The 9671-nt window shown below is 35.7% G+C and overlaps 1 long non-coding RNA gene across 1 annotated transcript; it reads right to left on the reverse strand.

The window, feature by feature from the left end:
• Nucleotides 1–2639: 2639 nt before the first annotated feature.
• On the reverse strand, nt 2640–9076 carry LOC114152290 (uncharacterized). The gene is made up of 3 exons (XR_003597098.1): nt 8937–9076; nt 5519–5758; nt 2640–5225 (listed from the first exon to the last, which is right to left on the reverse strand). It is a non-coding gene; the product is annotated as an uncharacterized LOC114152290 (long non-coding RNA).
• Nucleotides 9077–9671: the final 595 nt, after the last annotated feature.

Genomic DNA, 9671 nt, shown 5'->3' on the forward strand with positions numbered 1-9671 from the left:
CTGAGGTACTGCTCCAGAGAACCAAAGATGTTGAGAGAGGTGTGTAAAATTAGCATGAAATGAGCAGTATCGAAGCTAAGCATGCACAAATCAGCAACAGAGTTGCAAATAGAGATAAAGAAACAAACACGTCCATGTAGCTCAACAAACAACCACACTTCTAAAAACTAGAAACAACCACATCTGCTGAAAATTACCAAAAGTGACAAGGAACATGTCTCAAGTGATACAAAAATCTGATGAAAAAAATCATGAACAGCTTTTCTTTTTAAATGCCAGTCTCCTCTCCTGCTGTTGAAACATAATTGAAAGGTTTGAAAGCGGTGAATATTCCCTTTGCAGGTCGCAGAACTAACAGCAAAACCACCTGTTAAATTCATTTAGCCGAGTTTCATTTCCAAATGAAAATCCATTTTAAAAAACAGTTTGCAAGAGATACACAAACACGTCTATTGTTTTTTTTTTTATATTCTCAGAAGTTATTTGTATTTTACATCACATATGCAGACTGAAGAATTTAAAATATGAGAACTTTCCTAGCAAGTTTGTAAAAAGAATTAGACTTAATTAATTTCATCATGCAGTTGTGCTATATTGATTTTTTTTTTATTGTATTGTATCCTGTAACCCTAACCCTACAACATAAGAAGAGTGACGAAAAGACTTTATTCAGAATTTTTCCTTTCATTAATATCAAGTAAAAAGTAAAATTATTATACACACCTGCTATCTTCAGGTCAGATCCAACATAAGGTTGGCAGTCTTTACGTCTCTCAGTGTGAACAACAGGCATTTTTAGGATGCATCCAATGCGCCTTCAATCATGTCAGTTTTAAGGTGTCTCCATGGAGATGATTGACGACAGTGAAAAGCTGTGCTGGAGAGAGGCCCTTGGGTGAACAGATGAGATCGCAAATCTCATCTTTTTCACTGCCTCTTTCTCTTTTCTTTCTCCGCCTCAGTCACTGTGAGATTCTCTCATATCCACTTTCATCTGATCTACACAAAAAACGCTGCAACACAGACTAGTCAAACATTTATTTTTTTTTTTTTGGAGCGGGAGGCAGTCATTCCCTGGTGGAAAGAGTTATCATTTTGTCGATCAGTGGTTTGGTACCCAGTAGGTGCCATTGGGTAGAAAACGGAAGTCTATGTCAAGCCTGTTCTCATCTAAGTGTAATTATAAAGCAACAAATGTGCCAAGCGTAGAGTGTAAATGAAAAACCGTGTGATTAGAAAAGTTCAAAAAAAGAAAATCAAGGTTAAAGAAAAAGAATCTTGTAATATGAATCTCACACATAGTTTTCCTCCTCTCCCGTCTGAGTAATCTGTAAATGAGACAGTGTTTGTTCATGTTAGTTATAAATTATTCTTTCAGAGTCTGTATTCATCCTAACTTTGATTTTGTTTCATTTTAAACAATTTTAAAGAATTAAGAAGGAGTGTTTTAATGTCACCTGTGTTACCCATGACATATATAACATGCAAAATAAGGTTTATCCACAATGGTGAGAATATATTTCTTATCATACTGGCCATTGAAAGAACTTCACGAGAGCCGTATTCACACAGTCATGCTCACACCTTCATACACCAGAACTCAGGTTGGTAGACAACTTTTGCTACCGACCAGGGATGGAGACACTAACCCACAACTTTCAGATTGCGCACAACTAGTCATCCCAGTGAGTCAGGCAAGTCTAATGATAGAATTAGATCTAATGATAGAAATGTTTTGCACTCATGCTTTTCTTTTCTTTCCTTTTTTTTTTGGTTCTGACATTACATATCTAGCCAAAACTAACCTTACAATGACAGGGGTCATGCTAACTATGAAGACATCAAGAGAAAAAAGAACTGACAAAACTTAGAATAAGGCTGAAAAACCAACACACACACAAAAAAATGCTGTCATCCAGACAACACTGACGTTTCCAAAAGAAAGTTGATATGCCTGTGACAGTAGAGGGATATCCTTTTTTTAGTCTGACATTGTTTACTATTTCCTCTCAATATTTACCTGTTTCATCATAAGATAAAAGTGTTGTATTGACAGAAGAAAGGACAAAGGTAACCAGAAAAAGAAAAGAAGATGTAAAATGTCTCCATTGTCACTCTTATTTCTTGCTGGCGTTAAGCAAACAAAGCAGCGTTTGTCTCAGATACACAAGGGCATAATTAAAACAAATTCTCCACAAAACATTTATGATTGTTCATAAGAAAAAAATGGTTGTGAAAATAATTATTTCATATGTCTATGGAATAGTTACATTTCACCAACAGAACCTTTGCTTTAAACTGTGCAAAACCTTGACTCACCAAAGTATTTTTTGTCATATTTTGTCCATTTAGAATTTCTTCAACTAAATGCATCGCATGAAAAGCCATTTCATTCATGTCTCGTTCATTTGGGTCTCATCAGAGTGCAGCAATTTGAAGGCCTTTGAACACTGCAGGGCTCTAACCCTGGTTGTATTTGCATTCAGCAGATTGTTGCATTGAAAGTGAGAGGGGACTGCCATATCAAAAATAAATTCTTGCTGAAGTTGCTGAGACCATCCCCTCAGAGACCCAGTGGGAACTACGTAGACTTTCCGGTCCACACAGTCCCCAAAAACCGATTCCACCTAAACCTTGAGAAAACTTCATTGGAACCTTTATTTAGTTTATGGAGTATTTAAAAAAAATATTTATTAGCAGTATTTAGTTATTTTATTTTGAATAAAATGGCTATTCATCACACCGTGACTTGCTGCGGATGGAGATAATCACATGGGCAGACTGTGGTGCCTGACAAGAAAAAAAATGTGGAAAAAAATTATCTGAAGGAGCATTTCCGTTTTGACAACCTGACAAACACAGTGTAGTCCCCAGATAGGGATTGGGTTTTCTTGACTCTAAACTGTAAGAGGGCAGGTGGGTGCTGATCACCCAACACTGAAACATTTCAGCTCGTTAAGATGGCTCAGTCTGAGTACAACAGATGGGGTTGCTGCATTCCAAGTGAGTTTCTGTCCAACAGGAGCAGCTTGAAATCCTGGTCAGTCTCAATGGGGGTTTCCATTAACTAAAGTAGATTTGGTTCTATTTCAGTGCTGTCCACACTTCTTAGTCAACATCATTATATATATATATATAAACTTATTTATGCAACAACTGATTTACTCAGGAAAAACTCTTGAAAATTAAATTTTTTTTGAGAGAAAAAGAGAAGGTTGTCACAAATGCAATAAAACATAATAAATGTGTATATATTAAAAAGCACAAAAGAGCTAAATGCTCTGCTTAAGCATGTGGACAACTCAAACATAAAACAAACTCAGTAAAATAAACTAACTTTGTGATTACATCATGATAATAGTTCATTAATAGTGAGTAGGAAGAGTTCTTGTCCCACAGGCATAACTAAATATCCCCAGATTAAATCTTAAATGAATATCAAACTTAAATTATCTGGAAAACCAGCAGATCATAATATCCCTTTTATATACCTCTGTATTGTTTCTGGTTTCCTCAGTCCATTATAAGATTGTTTCTGCTCACTAGTCATAGTGCCTGGTCGTTTCTAGCTCGCTTTTTCCTGGGTATTAGTAGTTATTGCTGGGATTTTAGACTTGTCTGGGCTTGTGTATATAAATGACACAGCATAAAACTGTGTTGTGGTCTTAATAGTTTATATATTAAAAATGTATCATTGACTTAAGACACTACGGTGAATTCAGAAAATTGATTTGGTATCATGTAATCAATACCGGCTTATAATGCTGTGCAGAACGGTGCATTTTTCTTGTATTACTAATGATGTGATCCTATTTATCAGATATGTTATGTGCAACACCTTTGAAACGTTTGACCTATGCATCGACTTGTCAGCTGTCATTACCATTTTTGGCAAGGCTGCAACACCAGGCCTCTGGATCGCCATTTGTGCTCATTCATCACACACACCGCTCCCAGTTTAACATATTGGCATTTCTGAGGTGCTTGGTGGTAATTGTCAGCCACACGGCGGCTCCTCGTTTGTTTCAGTGACATTTTGCCTTTGGTTGATTGTGTATTTAGCAGGGAGAGGAAAGCGAAATTAATTGCAGAGAAGCTTTAATCGGTCCGCCTTAAATGTCACCCCTGTATTGTGATGCCTTTGCTGACAGTGGGACACAGGAAGGCAGCTACATAAGGACAAATGAATCTAACATATACACTAATAACACATATTTAAAACTAATATGCTTTTGGTAAGTTACATATAATTTTAAGAATTTTCTGTATAAAAAGTCTGCAGCATTTAATAAATATTGAGACGTTCAATATTTGCACATAGAGCTCTTTTTCTCTATTTTGTGAATTGCACCAGTTCTTCCTGCTACAAAACACACACACAACATGATGCCACCCCTGTACTTCATAGTTGTTGGAGTTCTTTTTTGTACAGGATTTAACCCTGACCCACACATACAACCTTACTAGTACTATAAAACAACTTCAAATTTTCAATTTTTCCTGCCTTTTATTTTTTTTCACAACTGACTTTTTTTGTATGCAAAATTGAGCAATCTGCCACAGAACATTTTTTATCAATCGTCTTTACATTTGATCAGATTTAACAACTGATGATTTATATTTTTATTATCTGCTTCCTGTCCAATGGAAGGAAATGTGGTTTTTGTTTCATAAAATTAACAGTCTCTAAAAACGGGCAAACTGAACCAAAGCCTTCAACTTGAAGGCCTTGATGAATGTCAGATGATTTTTGTTGTGATCAAATTGTGAGAACAGGTTTTCAATATGAATATTATTTATCTCTTACATGTGACCAATTTGTAGGGAGATACATTTTTTTACTTTGACTCAAAAAATAAATTACGCTTACTTAGTTATTGTATACATTCGAACTCTTCCCATGTAATTCTTTAAATTACAATATATACAAACAAGCTTGACTCCAGCTTTCTACATTATGACATTATTTACTGCATAGATACAAATACACTTCCCTCTTTCTACATAAATCAAATATTTTGGTAAAGTATGACATTTTTAATAACTGGCCTATCTGTTTAAAATACTGCTAACTTATTTTTTATATTAAATATTTACTGAAGTTAAGAAAAACTAAGTAAAGAGTCAAATTAAACATTTTTCATTTCAGAGTACACTAAAATATTTCAATCAGAAGATTGAAAGATTCTTCATAGTTCATAGAAGTCCCGAAGGCCTTGGTGATTCTGTAATAAAAAAAAACAATGAAAAATTAGTAATTAAATATTATGTGAGGGGAAAAAAGGTTCCAAATAGTTGAAATGGAAAGTGGAAAAAAAAGATGGAAAGATTAATTAAAAGACAGTCACAGTGATTAAATGTCATGGCTACTTGTTTTAAAACCTTCAGTGAAAGAAATTAATTTCCATTTTGCGAATTATCAGAGCACAAAATAACCAAAATTCCTGTTTTATTGTTATTTATGTTGAATTCATCACAACAGCGCATTACTATTTGGATTTCTCAAGTTCAGACTTACACGTCCATGCACGGATACACATTCCGCAGAAGGCAACAACACTGGAGATCTGCAGTGCTCTGCCACATTCTGGGCTCATCAGACAGTCCCTGGTCTTCAAGCAGCACTTTGGACAGCCTCCACCCTTGGAACTTTTTTCCTTGTTGTCCCCATGACTCTGGGGTTGAGTTGTCTTAGGCTCTTCCTCCCACCCCTCACTCTCACCTCGTCCCATGATGCTTGTTTAGTTTGATACAATATCTATTTAAAAAGAAAAAAAAAATCAACAAAGGGAAACAGTAAATGTCCCTGTTATAAAAAAAGAGTGAGTTAATGTTCTGATTTGAACACGCATGTGAAACAGGCTTTGTTTATAACAGTGTATTAAAATCTAAACCAAATCCATTAACACTTCTCCCTCTGTACTCTGGGTGTGTTTTTCCTGCCAAACCAGTTCCAGTGCTGGTATTTGCTTGACACCAGTTTTTGTTTTTTGTTTTTTTTTCTGCTTCTACTGCTGGAAACACAAACTCAAGTGGAACAAAACAAATGTAATCTTATCACCAAGATGTAAGTAGGCCAATATATTACTTCATGAAGGGCTAGAGTTAGTCCAAACAACAGAGTCATATTCAAGTCTCTAGAGTTGGTTTCACTTTTATTCAACTTTATTTAAGATAAATCCACTTAAATTTCATAAGAACAATGGCTGGCCCGAGAATAACATGTGCATACTGTATCTCATTTTTGAGCTCTTTGTTTTGATATACCATTAAGGAGTCCCATGAGGGTTAAACTACTAGACGGAGTCAATGTTGTTTCAAAATTTGTTCATGAAACACAGTCATTTTTACACAAAGCATTTCACTTTAAGAGTAATAGGCTATAGTTGATAGCTCTCAAACAGTTTTTATAATTATATTTCTATTTTATAATTATTTTATGACCTTTAAATTAAGACAATTTGCTTATGATTGTGATGGTCCACATTTTGCAGTGACAGGTGACAGGTTGAGATGGAGGGCAGGGCATTTAATCCCATTACATGAAAATAAGCATGCAGCAAAGTCACACAAGGTTCAGTCTCCTGAGCAATAAACAGGACATTCTGACAACAAGTCTGCTTCTCTCTATGTAATGTCACAGGTAAAAGGAGTCACAAATTAAAATGAAATTTAAATAAAAAAGGCAACTTAAAATTGATTTTGCTTTAGCAGTTTGTTTTTTTTTCTGAAGAATTATCATAGATTATATGCATAACATTTTTGATGTTATTTTGTATAAAAATTGAATGTCTCGCTGAAGAAAAATTTTACATCCATAAAGCAAAAATAAACTACAGTACATCTGTTGCTCTTAATTAAAAAAAATCTAAAATCTCCTACTGCCGATGTTTAGTAAAAAGTGATTTTGTTCTGAAGAGTAAATTTGTTTAGCTGAACTTAAGGCAAAAATGGACCTCTGTGTTGTTTTTATGTAAATGGCCTGTACTTTATCTAGTCCAGAAGACTCCAAAGCACCTTGCACAAGCTCCTACCTCCGGAGCCACCAGCACACCGACTGTTGCAAAGGTTCTGAGATCTGGTTAGAACAAAGGTTCTTATGACTGAGATCTGAGGAACTTGAAGGCCAAGGCAAAGACTCCACAAATCATTCCTGAACCATTTTTGGCAAGGTACATTATGCTGCTGAAAGTGGCCACAGCAATAAGGGACCGCTGCTTCCATGAAATGGTCTACATGGTCTTCTTTCTATCATGCATCTTGGTGAAATATGTCCCCTGAGTAAGACGCTTTTACAAAAGAGGTTCATCAGACCATGAAGTGTTCTTTTATTGTTCCATTACCCAGTTCTGACATTTCAGGGTAAAATTTGGAGGCTTTCAAAGATAAACATGTGTACCTGACTGGTCTCCAGCTGTGCAGTCTCACATCCTTTTTTTTTTACAATTTTAAATTTTACAGAAGAACATCAGTTCAAACTATACATGCTTGCACCATGATTCTGGTTTGCCACGTTTCTTCCTTGGATCATTTCAGAGATCCTGACCCACAGCTGTCATCTGGTAATAGCTGCAGTTTTGCAGATGTTCTGACCCATTAAGAAATTGTCTTATAATTCCTGATCAGTGGATACACACCAGCACATAGCTGCCCGCATCCTACATTGCAACTCCTATTTTATTTCAGCATCCATGTTTTTTTACTGCCTGATAACAGGTACTTCTGGGACTATTTTGGGTTTGCTGAACTATTGAGTGTGTAATCATCAGCTGATAAAGGAGATTATCTCCAGTAATAAGTGGCATAAAACCACAGAAGTCTCAGAAGTTTTACAGAATCTGTTTCTGTCAAACTATAGATTGTAGTTTGGCCTACAACAATTTGTTCTGGCCTTCATATTTATTTTGTATCTTTCTGTGTTTTTCTGCAAAAACCTTTTTAAAATTACCATTGTAACCAGTAAAATGTATATGATCTTACACATTCAAATTATAGATTATCCAAAAAAAAATAAATAAAAAAAGGTTTACACATCAGCACACTTTGAAAACTAACTGGTGCTTACCAAGTAAAAAACAGCTTCTTCTCGCTTTGCTTCATTCAGAGCGCCTGGACCCTTGGCTATTAATAAACAATTGCTTGCTGGAGGCATGGACTTAGTCTTAAACAATTGGATCTGATGTTACCCAGTCGCTAACATTTGGCAGAGGCATATGTAATGCGCCAGCTCAATGGAAGCTTACCATAGATTGTATGTAAACAACCCCATGAGGAGTACGGCCACAACTTTGCCAACAATAAAAAGTCATAAACATTTCTCTTGCTCTAAATGTAATTGCTCCAAAAAACAGATGACATCAATCTGAAATTACTTTTGATGTGTTTGACACCTGCGGAAAATTTTTAAATTTGTCCTCAAGTTTGTGTTTCCACCCAGACGTGTAAAAATTAATTTTTTTCAGTTTCATTACAGAATAATACCTTCCCATCGCAGTGAGTGGTTAACTCTCCAATCTCATCTCCATTTCTTTTATGAACTCTTTATTGAGTGAAGTCACATTGATTTGACATATTAACAATCCTTCCACACTCACGACCACCCCTGCTGCCAGAGGTTGAGGCCTTCTGTTTTAACTGTCAGGTACAATTGCTCCCCACAGACATTATCAGATATTAAGTGATAACCCTGATGGTGGAATAACAACGTATTCGATGCCATCCGGTGGGCTCCTCATTTATTAAGGCTGACAGTAAATTAGACTGTTGGCATCCGGAGGGGATCCTGGCATTTTCAATGCACTTTTTTGCTTTCAAAACTTCACCGGATTTCAATCATAAGTAATGAAATTCCATAACCCTCCTCAGCAATGAATGTGAGCTGGAAAGGAAGTGAAAGAAAAGCCATTAAGAGGGAGAAAAAAGAGTAATGGTCTTACCCTTTAGCTTTTAGAGGTTTTTCTCTTGTCAGTTTAAATTTTGCCTTTCTGTGGAGAAGGTTTTCCTTAAAGGTGAGCCCTGAACAGATACTTTTCCCTTCACAGACGCTGCTGCCAGTATGAACAATAGATTCTTGGCGTGTCAGGGCTCACATGAGGAAAGAGGGTGTGTCTTTTGGTCTAACAGGTGTGTCCGAGCTGACTGTGCCAATATAGCCTGATCAACCTGTTTGGGATTTTGAGCACTTTTACTGGTTTTCTCAGCAAGATTCACAGATGTTTTTATTATTATTATTATTATTATTTATTTTGTGTAATATTATTGACTAATTGCTCAATTAATTGCTGGTTTATTACACAGTTAGCCCCTTATTAATGTTGCTTTCGACCAATAAACAAGCCACTTTATTCCCACGTACCTAAATGACAGCATAGATTTACTTTAAAAAAAATACAACAGAATCTTTAATTGTCCTTCAGTGAGTAAATTAAATTGTATTAGCAGCAAACTAACAGTCAAAAAGAAAAGATTTACACAAAGGTAACAATATAAAAATAAAAAAAATATGCTGTACAGTAATTAAAATAGCATATTTAGATTAAAAGAAATGTGGAAGTGAGTAGGGTCAAAAATTATGTACAGAATGTGTATATACTATGTTCTTACCTCTGATCAAACTAAATGACTCGGTGACCTTCTGCTGAAAGCTGAAAGTCAGAGCTGCATGGGAGCTG

The sequence above is a fragment of the Xiphophorus couchianus genome, chromosome 10 (genome assembly GCF_001444195.1).
Source record: "Xiphophorus couchianus chromosome 10, X_couchianus-1.0, whole genome shotgun sequence".
Lineage (NCBI taxonomy): Eukaryota > Metazoa > Chordata > Actinopteri > Cyprinodontiformes > Poeciliidae > Xiphophorus > Xiphophorus couchianus.